The following is a 12,055-nucleotide window of genomic DNA, read 5'->3' as shown; positions in this document are numbered from 1 at the left end:
TGGCAAACAGGGCTCTCTTTCCCCAAATGGCAAGTGAGCAGCCATCTCCTGACCATGAGGTGAAACATCCTGACAATAAGCCAACACATAGAAGAGGGCAGAACAAGGAGCACAGCATAGATACAACTGTGCCTGCTCAAACTAGGCCTGATGCCCACCCACATTACCTCTAAACTTGCTGGTTTCCAGCAGGAGACCCTCCCCCCCTCCAAATTGATTCTAGATAACATTCTGTTCAGTACAGCTTAAGGCTGCATCAGTGAGGACCAAAGCCACTGTTGGCTCATAAATTAGCTTGCAGACAATAAAAATTCCTTTTGTCTCTTTCAGCTCACTCCTGTTTAGGTACTCTCTCCCACTCTACCATTGCAAACTAGATTTTTTTTTTTTTATCCAAATGCAAGGCTTCATATTCATCACAATTTAATTTCTAACACTGAAAAAAAATTCAGAAAATAGAACAGGTAACAAAGATCCACATTGGATGCTTAAAAAGTATGCTTGGGATAAAGCTTTCAAAATCATGCTTGAAAATTTTAACAGGCTACACTCTTTAAAAGTCAAAGTCATGGTTTCCAGCCTTTTATCTTATGCAGATCCATAGGTGTAGAAAGTCTGTTGTTCTTTTAAGATACATTGATGAAGAAAAAAAGGGCAATGAAATGTAACTGTAAACTGAGCCACACTTTTAAATAAAGTTAGGTTTTATCAATCACAACAGCATCTGCTTTGTTTGGAAAAACTACACCATAAGCATGGTAAGCCATATTATGTAGTCAGTATAAAGTCAGTGGTTGGGGCACAGACAGACTGGCCCTCAAGATGGAGACCACAGATCTAGAATTCTAAATAGAAGCCTGTCCCAGAATTCCCCAGCTACTTGCCTCAAGTCTCCCCACAGCCCAGCGTAGCCCACAGTATTAATTCTTCCTACCACCCCTCTTTTCTAGAACATAATGTTCTATTCTACCCTCTAAACACAGAGGAATTCCAAAACACAAGGGAAATCTTACTTTACCTGGTCACCAGTACCCTTTCTGAATGTGCAACAGGATTCGAACTCAGACCCTTTAACACATAGTGTTCAACCTTTTGCTTAAGCAAAGTTAGCCTCCCCTACCTGAACGGATTGTTGTGAAAATAAGATGAAATCACAGAAGAAGCACCATATAAAGGGGTTTAAAAAAAAAACACTCAGTAATATTACTTTCTTTCATCACAGATGTCCATAAAACTGGTCATTGACATTTTCATTTTGGTCTTTCAATTTCAAGAACACTTTCCTCCATGCCAAAGGAGAAAGAAGGAAGCAATACAATTATCAGCCACCGGAAATCATCATTTCTCCAAATTTTCTTCCAGTCTCTCTTCAAGCCAACTTCTAAGAGCTGAGTCCTGCCTTTTCTTTGCCACACATTTTATTAGCATTATTATATTCCATCCATTGCCAATGAAATTAGCTTAAGAAAAAAAGAAAGAACATTTTGGTTCTCCTCTAGTTCTTCGTCCATGTTAATTATTAGTGTCATGCTTTCCTTAAATGGAAAACACTGATTTTTAAAACATGCACATTGATTATAAAAAGGAAAAGTCTTCTTTTCTGCATAGGACTTACCAATTGAAGAAGAAATTCCTTCCCTCCAATAAGTGCTCAGTTTAGGAAAAGCCCTAAACTGAGAATCAGGTGAGTGGATTCCGTCTTCAGTTCTGTTGCTGAGCCTCAGTGACCCCACCTATGGAAAACTGGAGAAGAAGGTTGTTCATGAATTTCTAGGATCTTAGCAGCTTTAGAACTTCCGGGTTTATGAACTCACTGACCAGGCAATAGTGAGAAGGATGCCAGGCTTGAAACCCACAAATCTAGTGGCTCACCTCTATTCCTCCTAAGCTCCTGGCACTTGTATTTCACTAATTTGTCTCAGAATGGTGGAGAAAGAGAATGCCAGTCCCCCAGGGTTCATCCTCAGCTCTCCTAGGAAAATAGCTTCATGGTAATATCACAGATGAAAGAGACAGATCAATTAGTTAGATACATGTTAGGTAGGCAAGAAAAAAAGTTAATAGCAAAATCTGAACTACAACAAATAAAAAGAAACAAGGGATATGAGTTTGGAGACACATCTCTAACTATAGGAGCAAGCAAGCCCTCTGAACCTTGATTCCCTTGCCTGAAAAGTAAGAGCAAGTGAATAGCAGAGAGCTAGACAATCTTGACACTTGCCAGGAAATCCTCATTACAGGTTTCATTTAATTAAGAGCTATTACTATTTGCTAAGAATGATGCAATATATATTCCAACACACACAGATGCTGAAGCAGCTGGCTGCTTTAAATGTGTCTTTTATATGCAGGAGAGATCCACATACTAGAAAAACTACTAATCCTATTTTCATTGTCATCATTTTAGATATTATTAAATCAATCATACAATTGTTTCATGTATATTTTCTCATTCAGTCTTCAAATATCCATATAAGATCAAAGTTGCAGGATCATAATAAAATAACCCACATCAACTCTCCCACTGACAAGAGGAGAAGCTGGGGCCAGAGCAAGGAGGTGGCCACTACAGGACCCCACCATGAGTGCCAGACAATCCAGGGCTCCAGTCCAGGGCTTGTCCACTAGACCCAGTGACCGCCACTTTGACAGAGGGTAGGGAGACTCATTGGGAAAAGGGACTATCCATTGGTCACATAATAGGCTTTGGAGCACAATCCCAAGTCCCATACTCAAGTCTCTGAACACCTGCTTCAAAGATCTCAGAGTACAGCCCGACAGCAGAAAGAATTAAGTTAGACAACAGCATACTAGTAATCAAGATAGCCCAACACAGCAATGAGTTTTCTGAGAACTAGTGGTTTTCAAGAACATTAGAATTCTCAAAGCCATTCCACTGAAATGAGAGAAAGGCATCATTTCAAACTTGCTGAGGAATGAAGAATGAGGAGGCCAGTACTGGACCTGTGAACAGCACGGTCATACAGAAAACAAAAGACAGCCTCCACCCACAAGGGCCAGGAAACCTAAGCTTCTCCTTGCAGAGGGAGATATAAATCAGAGCAGTTTCTACAACTGCCACAACGGGTGTCTGACTTCCCAGATTTCTATTCCCTTGAAAGGTAAGGCTCTCCAACCTTGGCCCTCAGGCAACCTCTCACACACTTGACAGCTTCCCTCAAATGCACAAATGAAAGTGGCCTCACTTTTCCATAGTCAACTTCTCTTTTAATATTTTTTTTCCATAATGAGAACAAGTAGCTTTGCTGAAGAAGGGCTGTGAAATGATTGAAGTTCTCATGCAAACAAACCATTAACAGAGTTCAAATGCAATTTAAATTACCAGTTGTTAAAGTGCTCCTCAATTTCGTGGTAAGTTTCCAAGGAGAATTACATGCTATATACTATTTAATTGGTTGTTTTCTATTTTTTAACATCCATTTATCCCCACCACCACCCTTATATTTCAGAAGTGTCTATAAAAGCTTCCCTTTAAAAAATTATATATTGTTGAATAGATTAAATCTAAAGTTTGAAAAGTATCAAAGAAACAGCTGCAGAATTAGGCCGCCCAGCAAAATTGATGGTTTTGACACCATAAATCATGTAGAAATTTTAAATCTTAGGAGTCATCTTGTAGAACCATCATTTTTACAGATGAAGACACTAAGACCCCTAACAGGAAAAGGAAGGGTTGACTCAAAGTTCTCTCACTGGTCAGTGACAGAATCAAGATGAGAACCATGGCTCCTAACTCCCAACCCTGTGCCTTCTCTTCCCACCACCACATGGTTGGAGGAGATGATGGGAAATATTCAATGAATTTTCCACCCATAAAAGAAAATACAAAGTCCTCTTCAAACACTCCTGACCTCAAAATCAGAGGTGGAGAAAGGCAAATATCTTCTAAAAAAAGGAGAAAAAAGAAGTAAAGGCTGATGAATGAGTGCATTCAAAGGAGTTCAAAATGAGCAGATTCTTTGAAGGAAAAGTCAAGACACTCATCTAGCTTCATTAATCAAGTATGAGACATTGAGACTGCCGATGTCCACTGCTTTATCCAGCCTGGAATGAGGGCCTGCCCCTGGAGTGAGAGGATAAAGGATAAACAAAGTCAAGCAGGACTTGTCACATCTGTAGATAGAAAGGATTTCTGGAGGTCATTGTAAGTTCAGGATGAAGTTCAAAGCTTGATATTAGATTTATGTAAGTTCTACTTTCTCTAAGCTTGAGCTTCCCTGTCTGCAAAACTGGGCTATTACCCATCAGGGAGATTGTAATCATGTCCTGGGATTCCATATCCAGCATGCACAAAGCCTGCATTAGAACCTTGACTGCTAAAGTTTTTATAATGTCTCAAAGCACATGGTTCTGCCATTCTAATTATATGAACTATAACTGAGCCTTACAAGCCATGTATGTTCCCTAAGTGTGTTAGATGCCATATATCCCCTGACTATAAATTCATTTCTTTTTCATTCAATAAAATAAAATAAAACAAGTGAATGAAAACAAACATCCAAGCATTTCCCTTCAAAGGAAAACGTTGGGGAACTATTTTAAAATGGCCTTCAAACCCAGTTTATGAACTGTACAGCAGGAAAAAAAATCCCAATTTAATGTCCAGAACCTCACTTAACCTGTCCACCAACCTTATAAAAAAGATTTCCCAATTATCCATTGGGGAAACTAAGGTCAGGGAGATTAGGCAAGGTTTCAGGACTAGGGAACATGAAAGCCAGTACTTCAGCCCTAGTCTTTGAAGAGTAGGAAATGGTAAAGCCAGTACTTGAACCCTGGTCTTCTAAATAAAGCTCCATGGCACAGGTTTTATTACTTTGCACTTACAACCTTACTATGTGCAGCTATTCTACTACATGTACCTAAAAAAACAAACAAAACAAAACAAAAAACTCTTCTGCTATTTTTACATTTCGAGGAGGAGCTTTGGGATAAAAAAGTAAAAGCTTAACTTTCAAACCCCCCCCAAAAAAAAAAAAGTTAATATTAGAAGCAGATAGATCCCTCCTGAATTCTACCTTCCTGTTATGTTCTTAGAGCCCAGGCTCTAAGCAGACATCTGCCTAGTATATGGGAAAACAGGCCTGAGAAAGGTTACCAATGAGTTGATATCAGGCCAATTCCAAGAAAGAATTCAAATAACTGGACTCATGATGAAACAAATCACCAATAATGATAGTATGTGCTTCTGAACACCACTCAGATGCAAGTGTTAGCTAACAGGATGTCATGTGCCCCGCACTCAGAGATGCACAAAACAGACGCCTGCTAGCACCTCTTGTCCTTAGGAAGGCACAGTGCATGGACCTAGCAGGTGTAGGCACTTAGGCATGCTTTGCGCTCTCAAAGAGCTCATAACCTAACTGGAGACCTGTTTGAATACACACAACAAAAAGAAAACTGTGCAAAGCACAAGTACATGCAACGTTGTTTGGAGGGTCTGGAAGAGCACTGCAGATGACTTCTAAACTGAGCCTGAACACCCAAGAGGATTTCCACGTATGAGGGGGAGGAAATAGGCCCAGAGAACACGATGTGCTAAGGCCTTAAGGAGGACAAGTTCAGGGAGTTCTTGGGGAAAGTGACTAATCTGATGAGGCCAGTGGCAGCGCACATGGAGGGATGCAGCAGGACATGAGGATGGAAAAGAATGTTGCGGCCAGAACATGGAGGACCTGTGTGCCAGGCCAAAATACTTGGATCTTGAGACTCATGGATATGGCACTTTGAGAAATGACTCAGGAGAAAGTCAAATGGTAGTACTATCTTTTTAAGAATGGAATTGCCTTTCCATGGTCAGCGCTCAAGCATAGCAATGGCAAAAGTTTTTAAAGGAGCTTCCTCTGAAAGGCCCCACCCACAGAGAAGTCAGAAGAGTAGGTGGCTCTCAGAGTTATCCCAAATGTCCCAAACCCGCAACTCCATGGACCCTTTCCTCTCCTCTAGAAGTCTCACCCATGGAAGACCCAGGAAAGAAACTAAGTATCATGTTCCAAGCAGGATTTCCACTCTACCTTGAGGCTTAGGGAAATGCCAGCACTGCCCAACTTGGCAAATGGGAAGAACCGGCTGAACATAGGCTCTAGCCTCTTTCCTGTCACTGAAGTGGCAGGAGCCAGAGGCCTATCCAGCAAGTACTGCATGTGTCCAAAGCTCCATACCTCAAAGCTTCCAGCCAGGCCTGGCAATGTGTGACTGGAACCTTCCACTAGGAATGAGCCTGTACTCATGTCACCAGTTAAATTGTGTGGAATCCCTTTCTTTAAAGGAGCCTTTGCAGCAGATCCCATATGTCAAAGACACAGGCAAGATGTGATTCCCTTCCTGCCTTTCAGGAACTCCCAGTCTGGAAGGAGATAAAATATCAACAGAGTAGGAGATGGCAAGTGCCTTAGAGGAAGCACAGATAGCAATACAATCCTCATTATAATCCTATGACTTGGTGTGATTATTTATATCCATTTGACAGATGAGAAAACTTAGGCTCAATCAGGTTAACTACCTTGATAGATCACATAGCTTGGAAGTATCAGAGCCAAAATTTGAATCCAGATCCTATGCTCATAAGCACCATAGAGATTCTCTATTGCCTCAGATCCCATTGCGTGGTGAGTTAGCAGATGAGAGAACTGACAGATCACTTCCAGTGTGGGGGATTGTGGATGGTGGGGAGTATGGACAGTGAGGAGCAGATGATCAGACATTACTTCAGTCAGAAAGTATGATCTGTGCAGAAGTGTATAGGAGCAGCTGGGTGTCTACCTTTTAAGTGGGAGAGGTCCTCTCCGGCTAAAGGAACAGCATGAGCTAAATAAAGCATGATGGTGAGAAAATGCAGGGTATTGTGAGGAAGGTCAGGGAATGTGGCTGACTTAGGGATGAGTGAGCAAGAGCATCAAGGAAGTTCATGGTCTGGATATGATGGGCTCTGGATTCCAGGGTCAAGAGTTTCTATTTAATACAAAAAATACTAGGAAAATTTATAAATCACAAAATAAACATAGAGTCAGAAATGTACAGCTAAATATATTAGGAAAATAATGAATGTTTCAAAGCAGAACTATGGTATGGTTTCAGCTTGGGATTCTGGGCTCCTGTGTTAAGGCCATGTAGTAACTTTTCAGAACCTGGACCAAAATCAAGAATAGCAGGCCTTCAAAAAAAAAAAAAAAAAAAAAAAGAATAGCAGGCCTTCAGATCCTTCCAGGTCAAAAGACAGGGGGGCACTGTTCGCTGGCAATGACTTTGGGAGTTAGGACTTCTATACCTATTTTGTAGATCCTGATCTTCTTGAGAAGAGTCCCTACTGGTCACTAAAGAAATCCCATCCCCTGGCTGGAGCATAAGTATCCCTCGCTGGTAAGCAGAACATAGAGAACAGGATGGGAGTTGTAGAATCAAAAGACCTGCATTTGATTCTTGGAATCTCCACAAATTAACTAGAAAATCCTTTTAAGAAAGGCACAGTTTCCTCATTTGTAAAACAAAAATGATCAAACTTATATAGCTAGATCCTTGTGAGGATTAACAATTTACTCATGAGATCAAATATAAAAATTTGTGTTTCTACATGCAGGCTGACATGTTAAGAATAGGTGCTCCCCCTGAAAGCCACTGTGTTGATAGGGGTAGGAGAAAACTGGCCTCATCCTCCTGGTGAAAATCTAAATCTGGAGTTGTCGACAATTTTTTCCCCCTGTTGAAAATTGAGCTGTATTCCCCAGGCAAGTCATTACATCTTTTGTGCCAAATTGTTTTCATCTTTTAAATGACCCAGTAATCCCACTTTGGGCAATATACAACAGGGAATAATCCAAAAGGAAAAAAGAAGGCAATTTGTTCGTAGATGTTATTCATGGTGCTATTTCTAGCTCTTTATATATCCCTCTATTACAGCACTTATCTCTCTGTGCTGTAATTATCCACTCCCCTTCCAAATGCCTCCAAATTATCTTTGAATCAATCCCCAGCACCTAGCACAATGACTGGCATACAGTAAGAACTCAATAAATGTTTGTTGACTAAATGAATGAAAGAAAAATTTTAAAGAAATTCAAATGAGTAAAAACAAAACACTGTTTTTAAGAGATGAAATGAAGAATCTTTAAAAAAACTGGTATCTATAGATGGCAAACTATTTGAAGAGGAGTGAGTGAAGAAGCCTAAGGATTGAATTTCAGATGATTTAATTTATAATCTCTGAGCATCTCCAGGCTTAGGCTGAATGTAGTACAAGATTAATAAGAGACACCCAGGGGCATGAGGTTACATGGCGGCCAGAACACAGGGCTCTATCTTGGATTCTCACTACCTTACGTTGACTGAATCGCCTAACTTCTCTGAGACCAGTTTATCCACTGAAAGGGAGAGCAGTTACTGGAAAGCCCAGCACATTAAAAGGAATTACATGGAGCAGGCAGGGGCCAGCGAGTGTAAATTCACTTGTAAATGAAAGAGGAGGGCTGGGAGGTGCCCTTGGATGGGGGTCCTCAAGCCAAGGTAGGGCTTTGAAGCCCTAGTTCTTCTGGGCACCTACTAAGCCTTCTAGGCCCATCTAACAGGTTGGTTGGTCCAAGGCTCCTCACCAGGGAGTTCACTGGAGGCAGGAATCTCTACAAGAACAGACGACACATCAAGGAAAAACACTAAGTTAAATATGGCCCATAAAGTCAACATCACTCTGAATGTCCCGTATTCTTGGTGGGAAAGAATGCTTTGTACAAATACCCAGGGAGAGCAAAGGAAGTGGCCTGTTCTACTGGGCTTATTTTGGGGCATTCCAGCAGCTCTCAGCCAGGAAGTCAGAGGCAGGAAGCCACTGCCCTCCATTCATTGGCCAGACGCTCCAGGTTAGAAACCAAAGCAGGGAGCACAGACTCCTTATTCCGGATCAGCTTCAAGTCTGTGCGGCCCTCCCTGCACATGTTTTCACCTCCATCAGGTTATCCCAGAATCCTGCTCATTGAGCTTGACACTTCTCAGAAGGATACTATCCTTGACATCTTGAAGACAATCCCCCCAAAACATGACATGAACTCATCCCCTTCTCTCTGACCCCACTTCTACCACCCTAATAAAAATAACTGGATGATTGCCAGAGTCTCCTCCTAACTTTCTTTCTTCTACTCTTGCTCCCACCATGAAATCCATTTCCCCTTACAGCAGCCAGAAAGATGCTGGTAAAACATAATTAGATGCTTCCATCACACTTAAACACAGGTCCCAACCTCCATTCTAGCTTACTAACACCTACCAGCCCCTCTCCGTTCTTATCTCAGCTTTTTCCTCCTGTAGCCCACTATCTCCTAGCTCACTGGGCTCCTTGGTTCCTCAAACACAAAACCATTCTCACTCTGCGATCTTTGCATTGACCGTGCCCTTTGCCTACAACGCTATTCCCCTGACTTTTACTGATCTGGCTCCTTGTCACTCAGATCTCAGCTTAAACAATGACCTCCAAGAGCCCTTCCTCCACTCCCTCAGTCAAAGCACCCAGGGTGAATCCTCCTAAGTGTTCCTTACCATTCTCTCCTATTTATGTGTTTGTTTATGATCTGCCTCCTCCACATACCCCTACTGGAATGCAAGTGCCCAGGATCAGTGTTTCTAGTGTCTTTTTCTTCACTCTAAACTCAGTGCTGGATCAGTGCCCAGAACAATACAGGCACACAAGTGGGAATCCAATAGAGATTTAATAAAACTAGACAAATGCATGCCACGAATGAAAGAAATCTTACAGACTGCTGAAGGGCAAGTAGCCCAGGCCTGTGGCTAACACCCTGGGCTAGGAGTCAGGCATGGATAATGAATGCTTGCACTCTGTAGCTGTAGGCATGTGGGCAAGTTTGCCCACTTCTCTAGACCTTACATTTCTCAAGCAAAATGGGGATGACAGCACCTGTCTTGTGGGAGTGCTGGAAGAATTGAAAGAGATAAATCATGTAGAGTGCCCAGCACAGAGCTCAGCACAGAAGAAATGTTCACTGTCATTGCCATCAATCCCACCTTCCAGGTAGCAAAACTGAGACTCAGAAAGGGGCAAGCATCACCGCTGGAGTTAGATACTGAGTGAGTAGCAGAGCCAGGTCAGAAACGCACATCTTTAGTCTCTGTCCTCAGATCAGCTGTTCCTCTGACATAATTAAAAAACTTCTTGATGATATGTCACTGGTTTACATATTTCACCTCACTTCAGAAAGTATCTAAAGTACCTGACAAAAGATACACATAGTCCATGTCTTTTTTTTAAGTGAAAAAAACTATGGGATGAGAGAAGCAGATGGAAAAATAAGGTGAAGAAAGGGGACAAAAAATAGGAGCCATAACTCTCATGCTATTTGTTACAAGCAGGTTTCAGATTTGGTCCTCAGATTCCCAGAAGCCAATACAAAACCAGAAAATACCTGGGGAGATTCCTTTAGAACACCTGGGTATTGAAATGCCACAGCAATGTGTGAAAAGGTGCCACTCTCCAGTTGAGAACCCATTATCTGCTTCCTCCTGACCACACTGCTGGGTTCCAATCCCAGTTCCACTACTGAGGGCATGACCTTGGGCAATCTACTTAACTCCTTGAAGCCTCAGGTTTTTCCTTCATAACGGAGGTTAAAAAAATACCGTACCTAAGTGTATAAAAAACTAGGTATATACATACAAGGGAATATCATCTGTCCTTTAAAAAGAAGGAAATTCTGATACATGCTACAATATGAACATTGAGGATATTATTCTGAGTGAAGTAAGCCATTTCACTAAGGGATCAGCACTATATGATTCCACTTATTTGAGATACCTAGCGTAGTCAAACTCTGAGAAAGAGAAGGTAGAAGAGTGGCTGTCAGGGAGTGGCAGAATGAGGAGTTAATGTTTCAATGAATACAGAGTCTCAGTTTTGCAAGATGAAAAGTGCTCTGGAGATATTGGTTGCATAACAGGTGACAGACTTAACACTACTGAGCTGTACACTTCAAATGGTTAAGATGTAAATGTTATGTGTATTTTACCAAAATTAAAAATAATTTTTTGTAAAGTATATACTCATAGGTAGCTGTAGTAGTGACTATATGATTTAGGTCAAGTGCTTAGCACCAAGCTTGGCACCAGGAAGCAAGCAATTTATATCAGTTCTTATTAATAGGAGTAGCATTCACATGGGTACTACCGACTCTAACCTTGTAGTACCCCTGTCCATCAGCACCACAGCAGGAAAACATCACGAGCCTTAATGCTTTAAGGCAGCCTCCTTCCATGTGTGAGCAAGGCCATCAATCCCCACCCTGCCACAGGCTATGCAGGAGAAGACAGGTTGCATATAGATACCTGGGGGATCTGCTCAAGTCCTGCCACCCCAGAGCTTCAGAGCAGCTTAGAAAATTGTTTTCCCTATTTTCAACGCTGACCAGAACAAAGGGAGGTCTCAGAGCACTTTCCTTGCTCTATTAAAATCTGCCACACAATGCCACTAGCATCAAAGTGTTTCCCCAAAACACATCTCCATCATCTTCCCTGCATTGGAGCAAGCCCCCACCCCCACCCTAAGTTGATCGGAAACTGAACAGACCACAAAGAGTTACTCATTATGGCATCTGGTGCACTGTATTGGGGCGGTGCCCTCTTGGTCTGTTGAATGCTGCCACTGCACCAAAGAAGGCTAAAAGTCTGTGTGTGTGTGTGTGTGTGTGTGTGTGTGTGTGTGTGTGTCCACGCGCGCGCGCGCGCATGTGCTTCAAACCTATTCAGAATCAGAGCTCACTTTTGAATGTGAGGGAATAACACTCCAGAATTCTTGCAGCTTCAAGAATAGCAATAGAGGCTTAGATGGAAAGCCCTGCTCGACTTCTTTCAAGACCCGTTCACAATTTCCACTGACACAGATAAAACTGAAATAAAGGGCTCCACTATTTAGTTCTGCCTTTTGGAAAAGCTATCATCCCCTTTCAGAAAAGAAAAAGATATAGGCAGCAAAGCAGATCAGAAGGTAGCAGTTCACATTCAAACAGCATTCACATGATCAAAAGCAGGGAAAGAGAAGTAG

The 12,055-nt window shown here is 41.8% G+C and overlaps 1 protein-coding gene across 4 annotated transcripts in view; it reads right to left on the bottom strand.

Annotated features, from left to right (window-relative positions):
• Positions 1-12,055, bottom strand: part of LPP (LIM domain containing preferred translocation partner in lipoma) — a 654,879-nt gene that overhangs the window by 583,382 nt on the left and 59,442 nt on the right. For all 4 annotated transcript variants that reach the window (XM_081087023.1, XM_081087021.1, XM_081087025.1 and 1 more), the window contains one exon: positions 1,616-1,743. The gene's annotated coding sequence lies outside the window, so the exon portion shown is untranslated. The remainder of the gene's footprint in view (positions 1-1,615; positions 1,744-12,055) is intronic.

This window comes from Myotis nattereri, assembly GCF_964212035.1.
Source record: "Myotis nattereri genome assembly, chromosome: 3".
Lineage (NCBI taxonomy): Eukaryota > Metazoa > Chordata > Mammalia > Chiroptera > Vespertilionidae > Myotis > Myotis nattereri.
This window is presented reverse-complemented; position numbering and strand designations above follow the sequence as displayed.